Consider the following 21,832-nt stretch of genomic DNA (forward strand, 5'->3'; position numbering starts at 1 on the left):
AACTCATAGTCAGTACAACTTTAATAGCATTTACTAAGTAAATGCCAGGTACTGTTTTAAGGACTTTTTAAAATATTAACCCATTTAATCCTCATCATAAGAAGATGATGCTAGAAAAAATATCCAAAACTTGGAATGAAGGCAAAAAGGTGAGAGACATGTTCTTTCAAGAGAGCAAAAGCCACTCAAGGATTTCTTAAAGAATGTCCTTGATTTACCTTAGCACTCAACTTCAATTAAAGTTCTAAGGCTTAAGGAAGTCACTTGTTAACTTAAAGGCTTTGGTCTAGTAGATTTACAAATAATTTCTCATCAGGGAAACTGATAACCCCAGTGATTTATGGCATGTTGGACATTACCCAGATGATACCTAACCTGGCAATCTTATCCTAATATTTCTCTGTTAAATTGTCTGTAAATATTCTAACTCCTCAGAGGGTCATAACATTCATTTTTAAACTCACTCCAATAGTTAAAAAACAAAGGATTTCATGTTTTTTAAAATTCCATTTTGAAAATTATTATTTGCACTTTACAGATGAGGCACAGAGAAATTGTGAGGTTTGCCCAAGGACAGAGAGATTCAGTTGGTAGAGCTGAGATTCCAACTCGGGAGTTCTGTTTCCAGAAAAGTCTTGTATTTACCCACCATGTGTTAGTGAACATTTTTCTCCATTCTTAACTTTTCTGGATTTCTTTTCCTGCTGAAACTTAAAAGTATTTATTTCATTTAACAAATATTCACTGAGCTGCTACTATGTGGCAGGTTCTGGATGATTATTGTTTTAATGTTGCACAGTACAAGTTTACAAATTAGATCTTGTCTATGTGTTAGGATCTAAAAACAAAACAAAACAACAAAAAGCCAGGCAAGGAAACTTCCGGGCAATCATATAATTTGCTGTGTCCTTTCTTTAGAGCCTTGTGATTGTCTGTGAAAATGGCACATGGTGAACCAAGTATATTTGCCACACAGGTAGAGAGAGAAGCCAGAAGGGGTAAACATCAGGCTCTGATGATGGGGTTCAGATCCATGTAAAGTTCAAGAGCTAGGTTTTTTTTTTCTAGACCCTTGAGTTCATCAAAGCCCTATTTGTAAAGCCAGACAAGCAAAATGATGTCACATGAAGGTCTCCTGCCAAATCTCTGCCACCCATAATCTGCTTCAAAACAATGGCTGCCTGGAGTTTCTCCACCTAATTCTCATCTTAATCCTTGTCTTTTATGCTAGAATCTGTTCAAGCATTTATGAGTGGTGGTTTCCTTCTATTTCAGTGGTCAGTATGTTCTGTTGTTTTATAGGTGTTGCTGCCTTTAGATAATGAAAGCATAGAATAGAGGGCCTGGAATATCCATGGCCACATCCGTATTTCTAGCTCCCTGTTCCCTGTGAACATTTGGCAAGTGTTGGTGACAAATGCTCTATTTTTGGAGAAAACCGGTTCTTCCCACGACATCTTAAAGTGTTTATCTCCAAGTCATAAATGGGAACTTCAACTTGCAAGTCAGGAAATTCAGCTACAGCCCAGAGAAGAAGTGATGCTATAGGAGTGTTTCCCAGTTAGCCGGTTCAACAATGAGGAGGAGGATGCTTCATTTACCATTTAGCTTTGCAGCCTCTTAATCACCCAGTAGTTGGACAAGTTGCCTTAGGTGATCCTTTTTATAGCTGAGGATAAGTCTATAAGGACTATTCAGCACTCAAATTTCCAGATTCCAACTTGCAATTTTCACTGGGTTGTATCAACTCCAGGATCAACTACCATACTTGGCTTTTTTTTTTTTTTTTTTTTTTTTTTGAGACGGAGTTTCGCTCTTGTTACCCAGGCTGGAGTGCAATGGCGCGATCTCGGCTCACTGCAACCTCCGCCTCCTGGGTTCAAGCAATTCTCCTGCCTCAGCCTCCTGAGTAGCTGGGACTACAGGCACGCACCACCATGCCCAGCTAATTTTTTGTATTTTTAGTCGAGACGGGGTTTCACCATGTTGACCAGGATGGTCTTGATCTCTCGACCTCGTGATCCACCTGCCTCGGCCTCCCAAAGTGCTGGGATTACAGGCTTGAGCCACCACACCCGGCATCATACTTGGCTTCTAATAGAGCAAAACTCTAGGTGAAAATTGCTCTGTACTCCCTAGGTACTCCTCTCAAAAACAAAATTTAAGAAAATGGTAATGTTACACTGGTTGCTATTACTACTGTTACATCTTCTGATGTAAGATAAAATTCCTCTAAGATGTTAAATAATTGAAAGCTAGTGAATGTGTGGTCGCATTCCTGATTCCTGGTGCATCCATCTCTGTGTCTCACTAGTCCCAACCCCAGCCCATTGAATTTGGGTTTTCTCCAAATGATTTGATGTCACTCCTTGGTGAGTTACTCTTCAGCTTAAGTCAGCAGGAAGGAACATTAACGCAGACCATCTAGTAGATTATCAATCAGAAAACTCGGACTGCAGAGGACTAAATAGTGTCTGACATGAAACAGTCATGGCACTTCCATAGGGCATGATATAAGCTGAGGGGTTGTCTCTTCTCCTTATATAACCAGCCCAAGTAGAAGCCCAATTATGTTAAATCTAGAGAAGAACAAGGAGTCCCTAGACTCTCTTCCAGTGAGTAAAAGCTAATTTGCACATCTGAAAACTGCCAGTTTGAGGTTGGTAACTGACAGCTCTAGGGAAGAACAGTTCACCCAGAGCTGCAGGACAGGTTCCAGTATGAATCACTTACTGGTATAAAGCACTTAACTGTTCACACAGATGCAGGGAAGGAGATCAATCACTCTACTACAGAGCAGAGAAAGAACCCAGACTGTTTGAGCAGCTTGTCTAAGGTCACTGCTAGGGAGAAGTGGCAGATCAGGGATGGGAGTCCAAGTTTTCAAATGCAGTGGCCATTCAACCTCTCTGGTTGCCATTAATGCCCACAGAACACGCACTTGAACACGTCTCCGAGTGCAACATGCTCTTTGGAAGGAAACGTCTAATTATCTGTGGGGACAGATACCTTTCTTGGAGAACAATGTGATTGACAATTCCCATTGCTTCTCCTCCTTTGAGATGGAAACAAGTTGGGAAGAGGTATGCGGTGAACAATTCAGAAGAACCAATAACCAAGCTAAGTTAAGGCAGATATGCAGATAGAATTCCAGTAGGTTTCATTTCCACATGAGATGCCCAGCTGCAATTTTCCATCACTTTTTATGGGCCTCTAAGGAGCTGTGAAAAATACCTTGTCTCTAGGGACCAATGTTCTGAAGTAAGCAGCTAGGAAAAATCCTTCTTTAATATGTCTTGAAGTGAATTCATGATTACACCAGAAATATATCTTAATACAACATGAGCACATCAATAAACCAAAGAGCAGAAGTGCTTCCAAAGCACTTTAAGTGGATGTTGGATTAACATCTCATAGCCCGAAACATTTGGAAACTCTCTGCATCCAGGTTGCACAGAAATCCACGTGCCTGGCAAAACACAGGGGGTGGGTTTCTGAACTGAAGCTAGAGCTTATGGCTTTGCAAGGAGCAAGCGTTGGCAACCCCTTAAAAACAGGGAGTGGTAAGTCTGTGTGATCTTCATTCTGGCAGAGCAGTCACAGCACAGGCCTGGAGGGCCTGGCCACATCGCTATATATGTTCCCTTGGGACATATCTCTATATGGGCCAGCATGGAGAGGGCCTATGGAAGGGATCAGGATCAGGTGGCTGGGGATGGTTGTGTAGAAAGTGTCTGTTACTGGAGTAAATTTCAGAGGACTCACCTCAGCTCACCAGTACATTTCCAGCACCTTGTGTTGAATTTGGTGAGCACCTATTTTCTTTATGTTTTACTTTCCTGCTACCTGTTTGTGGCAGACACGATTGGCTGTCAATCCATCACCTATAGCTTCGACTTTCTTTTGCTCAGAGGACTTCACTGTAGTCACCCTCTTCTGAGAGGCTGCATTGGCTGGGCCTGTCCCCACACTAGGGAGGAAAGCTCTACTGCTCTAAGTCGATCACAGTGGTACCATTCTAAGAGAATGAAACTATAGAATAATTATAACTTGGAGTGAGATGTTTGGATTAACAAGGCTTCTAGTTGGCCAGAGGGTGGAATCCGTGTAAGGAATATGTGTAAGAAGATGTAACCTGGAAATACAGATTAGAATCAAGCTATTGGGGTACTTTGAATTATAGGCCCGGAAGTTTAGATTTTGTTCATGTCATTGTTTGATCTGGATAGTTTATTTGGAAGGCCATCTCTGAGGGCACAAGGGAAGAAGTAGGGGAATGAGATGGGAAGGGAGAAACCAATGAAACATTGGTTAAATGAGTGATTTGCTGCTGTGAGCAAAGAGAGCTCAGTCCTGCTGGGCCCCCTGAGAAACAGAGAAAAACACTTTAGAATCCATCTACTGAGCATGAGGAGACTGAGAAATTTACCAAGTGATTCCCAACTCCCTTTGGTTGAGGGTTACTCTCAGCATTGGCAACTTTTCCCAACTTCTGGGTTATACCTTCTATAAAACAAGCACCCTTGATATTGCAGAAAACTTTTAGGAAGAATAGAAAAGAGACACACATCTTTGACGTGGGAAACTGTCTTGGGAGCTGCATGGTTGTAGGTGACCCAGGCTGAGGGGAGGTGGACCCAGGTACCAACAGGGTCTGCTACGTTCAGTAATTAATGGAGACACAGAAAATGTTTGAATAGGTAAGGGACATGATTAGACGTTATCCTGAAGAGATTTTTTTTTTTTCTGTAGACAGTGTAGACGATGTGTGAGAATTCACATTTTTATTCAAAAGATGATTTGAGTCCTGTGCAGTGTGCTAGGAATATGGTAAGGAATACATCTTTTGACTTCCAGAAGCTCACTGTATGGAAACTAGGGCTAGTTTGTAGAAGAGGAGGAGGTTGTGCTAATGGTCAAGTACGAAATAATGAGGAATCGAATTAAACCTATGGCAAAGGGAGGCAGAAAGGAGAAAATGGTGGGGTGAGACATTGCAGAGATCAAATGAAGAGGTCTCAATAGCTGTTAGGACAAGGGGGTTGGGAGTGAGGGAGGATTCATCAATGCCTAAGTTTTAGTTAGGGCTATTTAAGAATATCACACTGCCAACGACGGAATCTTAGATGCTGAGAAAGAGCTATATTGGAGGATGGTACAGAGGCTGGGAAAATGATTGTCAGGGCAGGGACAACATATGCACATGTCTGATTTCCATTAGCCATTTATTGGAAATGCCTTTTGTTTCAGGAACCATGCCAGTCATTTTACTATAGTCTAATTCCGAAGACTAATGAAAAATGACTTTTGTTCTCAAAGGACTTACGGACCCTTTGTGAGGGAGGTGGTCTTCCAAATATGCGAGGAGGTCATGATCAGACCACTAAGGGGAGGAAAGAGTGTGTTAAGGAAGGCTTTTTGAAAGATACAACATTTGAGTGGAGTTTTTTGGGGTGTGAGGGAAAGAGGTAGATAAAATACTTTTATTCTAGAGGGCAGCCACTATATATATAAATAAAACCACAGTTTGAATACATCTGGAGAAGGGCATACTAAATGTTAAAAGATACACATGGCTTACAGAGCCTAAAAGTGTAGTGAACTCTTGGTATCAAATCTCAAGATCTTCTGACTTCTAATATAAAATCTTAAAATCAAAGCCATCTATTTTTAAATCCCCAAATACTTGCAAATAAAACAATTAAGCATTTTTTTTATGTGTTCTATTTTATCTAAGGCAAAATTTATGCACAAATTATCACAATTTCCTAGTCTTCTGAGCTGAGATGTGAAGGACAGATAGGAGTCTTCCAGGCAAAGATGGGCGTGGTCTAAGCATGGTTGCTATTGATAATTTACGCCACAGATGATAAGGAGCCATAAAAAGGGCTCCACGTAGGGGAGTGTTACAATCAAATGTGTGTTTTAGGGAGATCCATGAGGCAATGATGTGGGGGACAAGGACGGACATAGGAAGACCATTTGCAGATGCTCTAGAGCAGCAGTTTTCTTTCTCTTTTTTTTTTTTTTGTTTGAGACGGAGTCTTGCTCTGTCACCCAGGCTAGAGTGCAGTGGCGCAATCTCGGTTCTCACTGTAACCTCTGCCTCCCAGGTTCAAGCAGTTCTCCTGCTGCAGGCTTCCGAGTAGCTGGGATTAGAGGCGACTGCCACCATGCTCAGCTAAAATTTTTGTATTTTTAATAGAGACAGGGTTTCTCCATGTTGCCCAGGCTGGCAGAGCAGCAGTTTTCCAAGTGTCTGGGGACATTGGTGGTGTTCAAGCTCTTTCTAGAGGTCTATGATCAAAACTATTTTCATAGTAATACTTAGATGGTATTTGCTTTTTCACTTTCATTCTCTCACTGGCGTACAATGGAGTTTTCCAGAGGCGAAGTGACAGGTGATGACATTATTTCTCTGATGGCTGGTCAAATGTGCTCCATTACTTTTGTGTTTTAAACATTCCTTTCTACTTCCTAGTTAATTTCTAAAGTGGCCTATATCCATGGTGGTAAATATTTATTGGTACAACCCTCATGAACAAAAGCACCTTGAGATACTCAACAATTACTGAGTGTATAGAGGTTATAGGATCAACAAGTCTGAGAAGTACTGCTTTATAGATATTTACCAACTTGATTTGAAAAAATAGCCGTTTAAGGACGACAGGCAGCAATGCTCCAGTTATTTGGGAAAGAAAATGCAGGCAGAAAATCAGAGAATGTTTGATTGATTGATTGAGCAAACCCAAGGATAGATGGACAGATGGATGGATTGGGAACTCATTTGAAGAAAGCCAGCGTTTGAGTGCTGGGTCTGGGTGGGGAGAATGGAAACCTATCTGGCACAAAAGTGGAAATGAGCAGAGACAGGAAGGCGAGATACCACACTTAGTGACTCCCAGCCGTTCTCTGTCTGGCCACAGACTCTAATTGCCCCTTCTGCATTTGCACACTCACAGCTTCCATCTCCATGAGATCGACCACAGACCTTCTCCACCTCCTTCTGCCTTGTGCCTTATCTCATTTCTGTGGGAATCCTTTTGGGAAAAGACCAATGACGACTTTACTTTTTGGACTGAGTTTATTTCACTTCAGCAACCATGTAGCCTGAAATCACGGCATTCTCCCTCCACCCCAATTCCACATAAGGCAAATGGCTGCATCCTCACAGAGGCAAAGAGCACACATATTTCTCTAGAAACGTAGTAAATGTTAAAGCTTAAAGTTTTATGAGGGCTCCTTAGCTGTAATCTGATTCCCACATGATAATGTGTTGCGAATTACTAGTAAATGCTCTTTTCAGAAGTCTGCAAACATGTTCACTCTCAACCAATGAGTCATTAGTAGAAAACAAAATGACCCTTTACATCTGTGAATGCCAATAAACCCAGGTTTTAAATCAAAAAGTTCTTGATGAAATATACTTGGTGGACTCGATTTGCTAAAACACACAGAGCAGTAATCTGTGGCATGCAGAAAGTGCTATCTAGGAATAATTCACACAGAGGTGTTTTTACTCCTAGTGTGAACTTCTAGACCATCCTGTCCTGGGATGAGGGGGGCTGCAGCACTGCGCAGGGTCTCCGCCATGGCTGTACTCATAAGCCTACCACCTGAAGACCTTGACCCCTTAGCCCCTCTGCCAGCTGTTCCTCTAAACTGCCCAAAGCCTTAAGTTTTTGCCAGAAGGAACTGGGGTACTCACAATCTCTGTTAAGATGACAACAGATTAATCTCTGTTAAGATGTGTTAATGGCTTAATAGGGTGTTCTTCAAATGCGTTAGGTAGAACCCACACAGTTCTGGGAGATTAGAAAAAAAGTGTGTCATGGTAAAATAATTTTTAAAAACTCTGGCGAATCAGAACATAATAGCATTTTAAAAGCTCTTAAAGTCCTTCAATAACGACGCCTATTTAAATTACAGTAATTTGATCAGGGGGCAGAGTCTATGTGCCTGCTTCCACTTTCTAAAAAGTTACATTTCCCAGGACTGCCCTGGAGGCCGGATACAGGCAGATGACCTACATGGGACCAATCCATGAGACCTGGAAGAAGAAGTCAGCACATCAGGAAGGAATTGCACCTTTTGATAAGCATGGTGCTGCAGGTGGCTGGTTTTCCCAAGGTGGCTGTGATGGAGTGCCTGGCATGTTTCTCCTAGCAATGTACCACAATGCAATTGGGTGTCATTTTCTGCCTGTTTTGGGCCCTATTTTCTTCTTGGCTGTGTAGCACGCAAGTCTGACCTCCCAGGGAACAACAATCATATTAATAATAATGAATTCCCTTGCTAATTAAGCTAGATAGAATGAATTCAGATTGCAATTACACGTTGACAGTTACACCATGGCAGCTATCTAATACTTAAGGATATCCCACAAAATGAGTGGTTCATGAAATGTAAGTTTGGAAATGCCTTTTTTTTTTTTTTTTTTGACACAGAGTTTTACTCTTGTTGCCCTGGCTGGAGTGCAATGGCGCAATCTTGGCTCACTGCAACCTCCACCTCCCAAGTTCAAGCAATTCTCCTGCCTCAGCCTCCCAAGTAGCTGAAATTATAGGCATGCAGCACCATGTCTGGCTAATTTTTTTAAATACATATTTTTAGTTGAGATGGGGTTTCTCCATGTTGGTCAGGTTGGTCCTGAACTCCCGACCTTAGGTGATCCACCTGCCTTGGCCTCCCAAAGCACTGGGATTACAGGTCTGAACCATCACGCCCAGCCTGGAAATATTTTTCTTCAAAAACAGTATTTAGGGAGATTCCAAATCTTAATTCAAGGTAATGCAATCTCTAAGGGTGGGGATTTTTGCTTATGTGCCAGGTGATATCTGTCATGCTGGCTGTACAACGTGCTGTGTTTTTGCCGTCTTTGGACTAGAAGCCCTTGAGGTACTTTCTAGATCTATAGTCCCACGAACATGTTAGCTGGACTAAGCATCTGTTCTTTATCTCACAGCCTAGCAGGCCTTCGTGAGAAAATACAAATGTGTCAATAGTTTGACTGCCTATTGGGACTAACCAGAAGCTAGAGACTTATATATGAAATTATTCCAGAATGCAAAAAGATACAAAATTAAGTGCTATATTTTGAAGCGTAATATAGCTAACTTATTAAACACATAAATCAAAAGCAATTTTTTCCATTATTTAAGATTTCTTTCTTTAAAGGCATGGCTCATAGGCCAAATCAGTTTTATCCAAATTTAGTTCATGGACATGCTTTATTTTGCCCACACAGGGTTTGGTTTAAAGGGAATTAGTAGACAACATTTGGAAAACTAGGAAATTTGACCTTAACAGTTAAAAGAGCTGGCGCTACATGAGGAGATAATAATGCTATTCTCTGATACAAAGAATATTTTTGTTTTCTGATCCCTAAAATTATCCTTCACAAAAGACAACAGCTATCTGGTTCATTTCTCTGATTTTTTAAGTTACCCAAATACAGGCATTCCCAATAGCTCATTAGATGAATAGAAGAGCACCCACCTGATTTCTCATAGCTATCAGATGGAAAGAAGAGGAGGAAGCAGCGGCAGATGGAGGAAGTCAGAGAAGGAGATTGACAGTCTGGGTTTTAATCTGGTTTGGCTCTGTGTCCCCAGCAAAAACTCATCTCGAGTTGTAATCCCCACATATCGGAGAAGGGAGCTGGTGGGAGGTGACTGGATCATGGGGGTGGTTTGCCCTGTGCTGTCCTCATGATACTGAGTGAGTTCTCACGAGATGTGGTGGTTAAAACTGTGCAGCTCTCTCTCTCTCTCTCTTTCTCTCCCCTACCACCATGAGAAGATATGCCTTGCTTCCCCTTTGCCTTTCACTATGATTGTATAATAAGTTTCCTGAGACCCCCCCAAGTCATGCTTCCTGTTAAGCCTGTGGAACTGTGAATCAATCAAACCTCTTTTCTTGATAAATTACCCAGTCTCGGGTAGTTCTTTACAGCAGTGTGAAAACAGACTAATCCAGGTTTGTCGCTTGATCTTCCTAAGAGTGAAGCATCCAGCTGGTAAGAGATAGGTCTGGAAATGGACTGCATCCTGATGCCTACTGCAGTGTTTATCATGCCTACTTTATCATGCCCCTTCTAATGAAACAAAGTTAGATATTTCTTCATATAGGGGAGGAAAAAGGTTAGAAGGGTGAGGGCAGGTCTATGGAAAGATGAAATTTGCATCAGCTAAAGCTCTCTCCTTAGCTAGAACTTTTTGACATCACGCTGCTTCTTAAGAACATCTAATCCTGTTAGATGATGAGAGAAAGATATTACTTTAAAGAATGGATTGTGGGTATGAACAAAAACAGCTTCCCAAAAGAAGAAATTCTTCATGTGATGCCATGCATAAAAATCTGATAGAGTCTTATATTATGTTCTCTAGAGGGACAGAACTAATAGGACATATATATATATATATATATATATATATATATATATGAACTTATTATATATATATATGAACTTATTATATATATACAACATAGTTTACTTAATAATGTATATCATATAGTTTATTAGAGAGTATTCAGCTCACATGATCACAAGGTTCCACAATAGGCTATCTGCAAGCTGAGGGGCAAGGAAGCCAGTCTGAGTCCCAAAGCTGAAGAACTCGAGGTCTGATGTTCTAGGGGCAGGAAGCATACAGCATGGGAGAAAGATGTAGGTTGAGAGGTTAAGCCAGTCTGGCCTTTTCACGGTTTTCTGACTGTTTTATATCCTGGCCATGCTGGCAGCTGATTAGTTGGTGCCCACCCAGATTAAGGGTGTGTCTGCCTTTCCCAGATCACTGACTCAAATGTTAATCTTCTTTGGCAACATCTTCATGGAGACACCCAGGATCAATACTTTGCATTCTTCAATCAGCTTGACACTCAGTATGAACCATGACAAGTCTGTTAATCCAGTGGTTAGAAACGAATACTTTCAGTAGCCAGGAAAGTAAAGCAGGTTACCTGTAAGTCTGAAGGATGCTGTGGTGGCCGTGGGAAGCTCTGGAGCATTTATCACTTCTCAAAGGGAGAAGCCACTAATAAGCTCCAGCTTACTGGTACCATAGGAGAATGTGGACTAATAGCACTCAAGATTCGAAATTTTCAAGAGTAGATGGAAATCTGGATTTTTGTGTAAAATTTTCAGCTTAAGAGACAAAATCTATAAGCCACCAATATGTAGTCTATGTTTAAAACTCTTATTTGATTAGGCTACTTACAAACAAACGTAGAAACAGGGTTTCTATTGCACAACATGGCAAAAAAGATGATAGAAACTCTCCCTTAATAACATATCTAGTAATTATAGATGAGATGTGAACATCAACATTTTAAATGTTTAGCCAAACTCTTTAAAGAGTGAGATAAAGCCCTGGAGTGATGACCCTATGAGCTGATGTTATGCCTATCCTGGACTGGGGGTGAGGTAATTTCCTGTCTTAGTGATAAAGAGACTTGGGTAATAATGCCTATTTAGGAATAGTAACTGAGATCTGGGACCCACAAGAGGCTCACACACCTCCTGTAGAACTATGACTCTTAAACAGTTAATCCCTTATTAAAAGAAGGAACTATAAATAAATCCACCCATCAACACAAGGATATGTCAGGGAACTGGGTATTTTAGCCTTATCTGTGGTTGGAAAACAGTTCACAAAGGTGCAGGAATCCTGAAACTAAGAAATTAGTGAAAAGTGTGCCCAGGCCAGTGACAGCACTGGGCTATCTGGCAATTCAACACAAAACGTCTTTGGAAGGCAGTACCCTTCACCAAGGACCACAGATCATTTCAACAGATAAAGCTCGGCTCCAGATAAACTCAAAATCCAAAACAGAGTCAAAAATGCAAACACGCAATGATACCATCAACCAAGAGTAGAAATCAATTGACTGAATAAGTAACTTGATTCCTTGAGGATATGTAGGTAATACAAGCTCCAGAGAGAGATTATAAAAATAGACATTGTCAAAATGACTAGGAGCTTAAAAGAAATTTAAAATGTAAGAAACAAACAAGAGCTTCAGAGAAATAAAAGGCTGATTAGAAAAAAATAGAATTCCTAGAAATAAAAAACATAATTATTGAAATCAAAACTCAATTGATAGATTAAAAAGTCACCAAACAAAGCTAGAGGAAGACTTAATGCATGGAAAGATAAATGTGATGAAATTATCCAGAAGATAACAAAGAGAAAACAGATGAAAATCATAAAAAGAGACTAATGGCAAAGCGAAAAGTTTGAACACTTTCCTGCCAATAACTATTGTAAACTCTGGGAACAAACAATCAAACAATTGGGAGATGAACAAAAGCTAGCAGAAACTGGTGGGAAATTCTGGGAAATTTCACCTTCACTGAGTGAAATTCACATTTATAAGTTTTTTCTCCCTAAGGATACTTTCCAGTCCATTCACATGTAGCCCACAGAGCTGAAGCAGAAAGTGGTGGTCTTATGAGACTGAAGAATCAGAAGATGGAGTTTGGGGCTATACAGAAATTTCCCTCAAATAATTGGTTGATCCCTTGTCTACCCATGCATGGGATAAGACTCCAAGATGCTCAAGAGAAAACAAAAGCTGGAAATCTGTTGTAGAGATTTCAGTAGCTGCCCAGTACAGGCAGACAGTTTGGAATTCAAGTCCTGATAAGTTAGACAGACTTGAAAAACATGTCAAACTATTAAAATTAAAACCTACAAGTTTTAATTTTAGGACTAAGGATTCATCCTAGGCTAGTTGTGAAACTAAAATAAAACCACACTAACGAAGCCTAAAACCAAGCTTCATAAATCAAGTTCATCTGCCTGTAATTTAACTACCTTCTAAAACAAAAGTCAATGTTTTTCAGAGGAAGATAACAGAATCCAGAGTGTTTATAAAGTATTACCCACAATATCTAATATGAAATTACAATTTATTAGACTTACAAAGACAGGAAAGTGTGGCACAGAGCCCAGAGAATAATAAAAATGGAAAGAGACCTACAGAATAACTAGGTGTTGAAATTGGCCAGATGTTGAAACTGACAACATTTTTTAACATAGTTACGGTAAATATGTTTATGAATTTACTGGAAAGCATGGGTATAATGAGTGAACAATTAGGAAATTGTCAGAAATGATATGTAAATTGTAGAAAGCAGCAAGTGAGAGTTCTACAACTGAAAAACACTATCTTTAAAAAAATTAATTTCCTGGAATTAATGTGACATTTAACACAACAAAAGAAAAGAGTAGTGACCATGGCGAAAGGGCAATAGCCGGCATCTAAACTGTAGGACAGAGAGCAAGAGATTTTTTTTTTTTAGCTGAGCAGAGCCTCAGTGAGCTGTAGGATTGTCTCAAAAGGTCTGACACACATTTAAGAAGGAGAGGAGAAAGAATATGGAGCAGGAAAAAAAAAAAAAGCAACTATATTATCTGAAAAACTTCTAAATTTAATTGAAAACAGCAACCCATACATTCATCACTGAAAACAGCAACCCACAAACACCAGACAGGGTAAGTGCAAATAAAAGCATAACTAACTGTATCAGGGTCTAACTGCTGAAAACCAAAGAGTAAGAATAAATCTTAAAAGCATCAAAAGAAAGAAGACATATTATGTAGAGGTGTATAACATGATGGCTAATTTCTCACAGGAAAAAATGAAGCTAGAAGACATGGCACAGTATCTTTAAAATCACGAATGAAAAAATACCAACTTGAAGTTGCATATACAGCAAATATATATATATATATATATATGCATATGTGTATATGTATATGTATACACACATATATATAATTTAGATAAATAAAAGCTGAGAGAATTTGTTGCCAGCAGCCCCACATTACCAGAAAGCCTCACAGATCTCCTTCAGGCTGAAGAAAAATAACACCAAATGAAAATTCCGAGCTACAGGAAGAAAGGATGTACATTAAAAGTGGTAAATATTTGAGGAAATATAAAAGACATATTGGACTTGGTTAAAATTAACGTCTATTCTTCAAACCACACCACTAGGCACACAAAAGCAAGTCACAGGATGGCAGAAGTGTTTCCCCCGTGGGACTTGCTGGCAGGGTTCTCACGGCTGCCACCCTGGAGGGACTGACTGGGGCTAGTGCTAGAGAACAGCCAGGAGAAAGCACCATGGGGGGGTCGACCTCCAGTAGCTCCCTTTCCCACTCTTCAAGCCAGGGCTAAGGGGTGTCTCCTGGAGCTGTCTGTGTGCATGCTGGTCCTGGTCTCACTTCCACGTTTCTGGCTGTCCTGAGTCTAGGCTGAGGGACACCAGGGGAAAAGTGGGAAGCTCACCATCTATTTGGTGGTACCTTGAATTCTAGTCCTGTTTGTCAATTTCCAGAGTCCTACAATAGTTGTCCCAGGTGCTACAGCTCCACTGGGAAAGAGCGGCAGCGTTCAGTATGCTTCTCCCTCTTGAACCATGGTCCCAATGAACTAAGTCTTGAGCATGGTAAGTCTGAGCTTACTATGAACATCCAGGTAGAAATGCGTGCCTGGAGCTTTGAAGCGAGCTCTGGGCTAGAAATACACATTTCAGCCTTCAGTGTATAGATGTTGTTCTCATTTACAGGACTGAATGAGAGCCATCAGGGACAGCGTGTAGGATAACGGAAATGGACTGCGAATAGAACCCTCGGGACTAGCAACGTCTAAGTGGTGGGGAAAGGAGGAGGAGCCAGTAATGAAGGATCAGACAGGCAGGAGAAAAACCAGGACACAGACGCAAGGGAGACAGGTCTCTCTTCGAGCTCTCTTCTGGCTGTGCACACCAGTGTTGCTCTGTGTATCTGGCCAGCGTTTCCCAGGGTTCTGTCTGTACAGCACCTGTACCAGGATCACTAGCCGGGGTGGCGGGGTCGGGGGCAGGATGGGAAGCATATTGAGTCTTAGGCCATGCCCTGAACTTCTTTAATTATAGGCATAAGTGGTGGGGCCTGCCTGCCTGAGTTTAAACTAGCTGTGCAGGGATTTCGCATGAACAGTTGGAAAACCACTTCCCTAGGCCTAGAAAATGTAGGGACTCCTGAGCCTGTCACCAGCATAAAGAGAAGGTGCTGAAAGAGGGAAAAGTAAGAGAAGAGGAGGAGAAGGGAATGATGACGAGGGAAAGAGATTCCCATAGTCTGGTCAGTGGTGTGGAAGGAGAAAGAAGGGGAGGGGGAGATGAAGACGAAAGCAGCAAGAGGAGGAGGAGGAAAGGACCCTTTATTCTCTTATTCTCATTACTTCGAAGCAGACATACTTGGAGCAGCTGAATCTTGGGTTCGGCTTCCATGTTTGCAGTCTGCTGAGGGCCCAGCACGAGCCTGCGGGGCTCCAGGCTGGGCGAGGGTTTAGGGAGACGGGTGGAGGGCAGCCACTGCGGCTGGGCTGAACATGATGCGGAACGTGACGGGAGTGAGCAATTCGGGCTGATGCTCTCCCTCTTTAAACAGCATCCAACGCTAAGTGAGCCCTGTTGCTTTTACATGACTCAATCAACACAGGTTAATTGGTGCTTTTTGTGCCAAATCCAGTAGTCATGTTTTATGCTGTGCTGCGCTAGCCAGACAACATCTGTTTGGAAGGGGAAGGAAACTTGCTGAGGCAAAGCTACACACATCCTTTTCTCTCCACCCCACCCCCAGGCCTCCTACTAAGGAGTCAATTTCAGAAATCTTTCGAAAATGTCCAAAAGCGAATGTCAAGTAGAAACCACGTTAGATGAAATGGGAATTCATCACCAAAAGTGCTTAGAGAAAAAGCATTTGACCCCTTTTGAGCCTCCAAATAATCCATGCAATGCAAGTTTTCTTGGCGTTCACTTACTTTCTTCTGAACCCCGGTTCTTTCCTGTGAGTGCCTCCACAGCAGTGGCCATGTCTCCTTCATCTTCGTGTTGCTGGCTCCTGGTACAGCACCTGGCACACCTGAGGGGTTCAAAACTTTTGCTGAACTAAGCTTAACTCTCATTTTAGTGTCATTTTAACATACCATGTTCTCTGTGTCTTCTATATTTCTTCTTTCCTCCTTCAGATTTCTCCCGGTCTTCTTCTTTTCTGTTTATTTTCTTTTCTTTTTTATCCCTTCTGTCTTTCACTCCTCTCTCCCCCAGGGCCTGATTATTGCCAGAAGAGGACCAAGTTGGGAACCAGAATGTGAAGAAAGCAAATTCTTCCAGCCTTTTCCAAATTTCCCCCCTCCCTCCTCTTCTTTCTCCTTCCTCCTCATTTTCGCTTCCTTGTCTTCTTCCATTTCTCTTCATTTTTCCTTCCCCTGTCTGCACCCTTCAGGATTTGCTTTCTAAAGTTCTCCATGCAGAAACATCTTAGTAACGTGAACGACGCGATGCTATTTAAGTCACTGGAGTAAAAGTTAGTTTTCATTTCCTATTAATACCCCATCATTAGTGATTCTTAATTTTGAGTGAAATTCTCTTCTACCTCACAAACACAAATTCATTCTAAAGTGCAACATGGCAGTGACTCATGCCTGTAATCTCAGCACTTTGGGAGGCTGAGGTGGATCACCTGAAGTCAAGAGTTAGAGACAGCCTGGCCAACGTGGTGAAACCCTGCTTCTACTGAAAATACAAAAATCAACCAGACATGATGGCACGTGCCTGTAATCCCAGCTACTTGGGAGGCTGTGGCAGAAGAATCACTTGAATCAGGAAGTTGCAGTGAGCCGAGACTGCCCCACTGCACTCCAGCCTGGGCAACAGAGTGAGACATTGACTCAAAAAAAAAAAAAAAAAAAAAATGCAGTATGACCCATTTAATATACTTCATGCTTCAGCATTCTTAATTAGTGAATACTCTAACTTGGTGGATAATTATGATATCGTCATCAGCATTTCATGGACTATCTGATGGAGTGAGGACTCAAGGGATTTGACTCAAGTGCCCTAAACAAGCCAAATGGAATAGTATACTGTCCCTTCATCTCCAAAACAATCCATTGTGTTAATTTGTTAGATCTTCTACGAACAATGATCAAATGTTTATGAATAACAACTGTGATGGAAATTACTAAGATTAGGGGTTTATAGATAAGAGTTTTAAGAAGCACTTAAAGATTCTGAACTTACTTAATTCCATTATTCTTTTGACTCACCGCATTCTCTTCGGCAGTTCACTGCATAGCCTAGGTCCTTCGGGCACCCGGAGATTTTGTTCGTTGATAATTGACGACTCCTGAAAATGAGAGGAAGAGAATAAAAATTCAGACCAGTTCAAAAAAGATGCGTTTCTGGCATAACTATATTATTTTCCAGGAATAAATAATGTAAGAGTGGAAGAAAGAAGCCAACACTGTTGAACTCCTTTTATGGAGTTCACAGAAGCAACTATGAACAATTATATGTTATGATGCAACTTGTAATATGTTAACTCTTTTAATTCTCACAAAACACTGTCAGGGAGGAGTTATTATCCTACATTATAGATGAAGGAATGGAGACTCAGAGGGGTTAGCGGACTTGCTCGAGGTCACGGAGAGAGATAGTGGTGAAGCCAGGATTCAATCCCAGGCCTGGCTTCACCATGTGACGTCCAAAGCCCACGTGTGTTCAAGTGCATGGTCCCTACAGTGCCTTAAACCCAGTGTGGGACTATAAACACAGCCTTTCTTCCTGTCTCTTCTCTAACATTCTCTCTTATTTTCGTTTCATCGGTAACAACACCTCCCATTTACATGGTGCTTTACAGACATTTATCAGGTGTTTTCACAGACACTGCCTCACTTAGTTCCCACGGCAATCTAGGAAGTACTAGTTACTGTTTGCAGTTTACAGATGTGGAAACTGGGATCTGGAGTGTGATGGGGTTGCTTTCTGGTCAGACAGCAAGTCAGTGATGGGGTTGATTCTGGAAGGAAGATGAGGCTGGGCCAGGACACTGGGAAGCCTGCAGGGCAGATCCGGGAGCTAGGATGGGTGAAAGACAGGTCAAAAGGGTCAGGACTGGAAGGGCAGTGTGGCTGGTTGAGTATTTAATTCAGAAGTGAATTCTATTTTCTCTGAATTGCAGAATTTTCTGATAGTTCTGTTTCCCATTTTGCTGTTTAGGGCACTTATATGATCTCCCTAACTCCTGACTCAACATTCTTGCTTCAGCCAGAGATTTGTGCTTTTCTATGTTCATCTCCTTAAAGGATGGTTCATTTTCTTCTACCATCTGCACAGGCTCGATTTCTGATGCAGGCCCTCACCATGTCTTACTTATATACATTAGGTGTTTCTCCTAATGGTCTCCCTCCCCTTGCCCCCGACACCAACAGGCCCCAGTGTGTGATGTTCTCCTCCCTGTGTCCATGTGTCCTCATTGCTCAGCTCCTGCTTATGAGTGAGAACATGTGGTGTTTGCTTTTCTGTTCCTGTGTTACTTTGCTGAGAATGATGGTTTCCAGCTTCATCCATATCCCAGCAAAGAACATGAACTCATCCTTTTTTTGGCTGCACAGTATTCCATGGTATATATGTGCCGCATTTCCTTTATCCAGTCTATCATTAATGGGCATTTAAGTTGGTTCCAAATTTTAGCTATTGTGAACGGTGCCACAGTAAACATACTCATGCGTGTATCTTTATAATAGAATCAACCATTGAGGAAGACAGCGTGGCAATTCCTCAAGGATCTAGAACTAGAAATACCATTTGACCCAGCAATCCCATTACTGGGTATATACCCAAGGGAGAGTTCCATTCTTAAATAACCTTGGTGGCGTCTTCCTCTATTATCCTCTGCCTTCAAGATATATATAGCTTCTTTCTTTCTCCTCCATTTAATGTGTTGACACTCATAAAAGTTGTGAAAAGAATGCAAGCTTCCATCAAGTTCAAAGGTATTGGATTTAGATGACAAAGACATTTGTAGGTCTTAAGAGTCAAAGAAATGCCACCCATGATAGTGAGGCAACAGCCAGGATAGGTTCTAACCTGGGCTTTACCCTGTTCTGTGAGCATGGCAGGGATATGGGCTGTCTAGATTCTGAGAGTGATGAGTCTGTATTTTAATTATAATGCTCCAGGTATAGGCATGAATTCATACAGTCAGCATCCTGGCTAAAATCCCTGCTTGTGATAGTCGTAATCCCCAAACATTGCATAGTCAGAAACACAGGAAAGACACAGAACTAAACATGTAAATCTTTTAGAGAATCAAAACTGTATCATTGATATTATCATGTTAAGAATCTCTACTTATTTGGTCTATTTCATTAATGTTTAAAAGAAATTGCCTGCTAGAATAACAGGTCAGCTTTAAAATGCCCACTTCAGAGGCATACATAAATACTTTCTGATTCAGACTTGTGGTTTTAGATACAACTTTAATGTGTCAAAGAGAATTCAACCCCACCTGATGCCCCTGGCAGTTAGACTGGAGCCCATGATTCATTTGGGGCAATGAAAACTTGTGGTACTTTCAAGTAGAAGCAGTCAAGAGCAGTCATATCTTCTCCATCTCTCCTGTTCTCATGAAGGCAACCTGGTCGGTACAGGCATTAAATGGGAGACGCCATGTGATCCACACTGGATTTGCCTGAAGGATCGTCTTGTGAACGAACATGAAAGACTGAATTGTCCACTGGGGATCCCACATGTCCTTGTACCAACAGCTGGGCTTCCTCCTCCCTCTTTTGTTTGTACATGACCTTAACCCCTAAATGTTCTGCCCCACCCCTTTTGATAAAATTCAAATCACCCAAACTATCACTACTAATTCACTAAATCAATTCCTCCCCCTTCTCAAACTCTCTGGACAAACTACTGCTGCTGATGGCTGAACTTCAGCTAGCACCCTCTTGCTAAAGCCTTACAAAACATTCTGCCCTTCTTCCCCAAGTTAGAACTCCCCTTTGGAATCTTCTCATGCCTGGCATTTTTGAATAAAAGCTGATGTGAATGATACTCTGGCTGATTTTTCCCAAACAAGGACATGTGGGATTCCCAGTAGACAATTCAGTCTTTCATGGCCTCTTACAACACAATCCAGGTGTGTTTCTCCTTCAGGCAAATCCAGTGTGGACCACATGACCTCCCCAATCCAGGGGCTGCACCAGCCAGGTCACTTTCACAAAGAAAGGAGAAATGGAGGACACATGCTGCTCTTGACTGCTTCTACTTGGAAACACCACAAGTTTTCATTGCCCCAAATGAATCATGGGCCCCACTGATTCTCTTTGACACATTTAAACCATCAAGATTTCAGGCTTACTTGTTATCATACCATAGCCTAACATATACTGGCAAATATATTTACTAAATTTGTAAACAACATATGAACATTTTCTTAAATTTGATTCATCACATTTAGAAATTTGCTTGATTAAATTTTCAGTGAATACTTACATGTATAGGAAGTTTTACTATTAGAAAATTGGGCCAGGCACAGTGGCTCACACCTGTAATCCCAACACATGGGAAGCTAAGGCAGAAAGATCACTTGAGGCCATGGGTTTGAGACCAGCCTGATCAAAATAGCGAGACCCTCATCTCTACAAGAAAAACAAAAGCTAGCCAGGTACCATGGCACATGTCTTTAGTCCTAGCTACTTGTGAGGCTGAGGCCAGAGGATTGCTTGAGCCCAGGAGTTTGAGGCTGCTGTGAGCTATGATCATGGCAGTACACTCCAGCTTGGGCAACAGAATGAGGCCCTGTCCCTGCCCTCCCACTGCCCCAAACCCCATCAAGAAAATGAAGATTGAAGCGCTTAAAAGTACTTATATTTGTAAATGTAATTGAAAATATTCAAAGATGTTTAATTAACTTGGTTGATAAAATGAGACCAAATATTATTCAAGGGATCCTTAACTGTGATTGCTAAAATTTGCCAGACATTTTTATAAGTAAAATAATAGGATTTAGCAGATGAACACAAAAGCTTAAAGTTATGAATTGCATTTTTTAATATGCAACTCTAATAAATCTAACATTGCTGTCTAAAAACCAGACCAAACCCCTGAATGATCTTTTCTGTGCATCAAGTGTATACTCAAGGATATGTAAAAGGCCTCACATTTAGCAATGTGCTATGGAACCAGCTGGAGCTGGCCCTGATCGATGAGCTACATGGGGGAGGGGGGTCACTATCCAAGGAATAGTGGGATCTCAGAAGGAAGAGGCCAAAGGATGGAAGGTGGCTGGCAGAGGGAAGACAGAATTTGCAGGAGTGGGCACCAGGAGAGAAGTTCTTGCTATGGAGGGGTGGCCAAAGAGTGTGCATGGAGAAGTCACAGAAGCCCCCTGAGTTACCAGCACACTGAGAATCTAAAATACGTTCAACATTTCCCTCGCAGGTCACTTCCCCTGCTGACTCCCTTCCTGGTGTTTTTCCACTTGGAAAGTATGGACCTAAGAGAGTGACACTGGGGGCCACCTGACTAGCTGAATAAGAAGATCACTGTTACTACTGTGCCCTTCTGCCCTGACCTCTTCATGATAAGGGCTAAATAAGAATAAATCCTTACATGTGCATAGCACTTTAGCGTGTACAAAGTGCTTCATAAAATTCCCAAGCCTCATTCATTTAACTTTCACTATAGACCTCTGAAGTCTTTATTTTTGCCACACATTTAGTTTCATCCCGAGTTTGCACACATGGAATCAAAATCTCATGGACTTTTAAAGCTGTGGGAGGCCTAAGAGATCATTGGGATCAAGTCATTCTTTCAGTAGATGAAGGAACCAAGACCAGTAACAGTTAAGTGATTTTACTGAAGCCATTCAGCTAGTTGGGGCAAAGCCTGTCAGATATCTTTGTGTTTGTTTCTTTGTTATTTCCAGATAACTAAATGAAGCTGATAGACTGGGCTTAAAATGGAAAATATGCATATGGGGGGAGT

At 41.4% G+C, this 21,832-nt stretch overlaps 1 protein-coding gene and 1 long non-coding RNA gene across 4 annotated transcripts in view; one reads left to right on the forward strand and one right to left on the reverse strand.

Annotated features, from left to right (window-relative positions):
• DLEU7 (deleted in lymphocytic leukemia 7) overlaps positions 1–21,832 on the forward strand; it is a 114,482-nt gene that overhangs the window by 63,945 nt on the left and 28,705 nt on the right. The window lies entirely within an intron of this gene.
• LOC141581623 (uncharacterized) overlaps positions 1–21,832 on the reverse strand; it is a 410,679-nt gene that overhangs the window by 57,076 nt on the left and 331,771 nt on the right. For both annotated transcript variants that reach the window (XR_012514363.1, XR_012514364.1), the window contains one exon: positions 17,104–17,183. This is a non-coding gene — a long non-coding RNA (uncharacterized LOC141581623). The remainder of the gene's footprint in view (positions 1–17,103; positions 17,184–21,832) is intronic.

Source organism: Saimiri boliviensis, chromosome 16, assembly GCF_048565385.1.
Source record: "Saimiri boliviensis isolate mSaiBol1 chromosome 16, mSaiBol1.pri, whole genome shotgun sequence".
NCBI lineage: Eukaryota > Metazoa > Chordata > Mammalia > Primates > Cebidae > Saimiri > Saimiri boliviensis.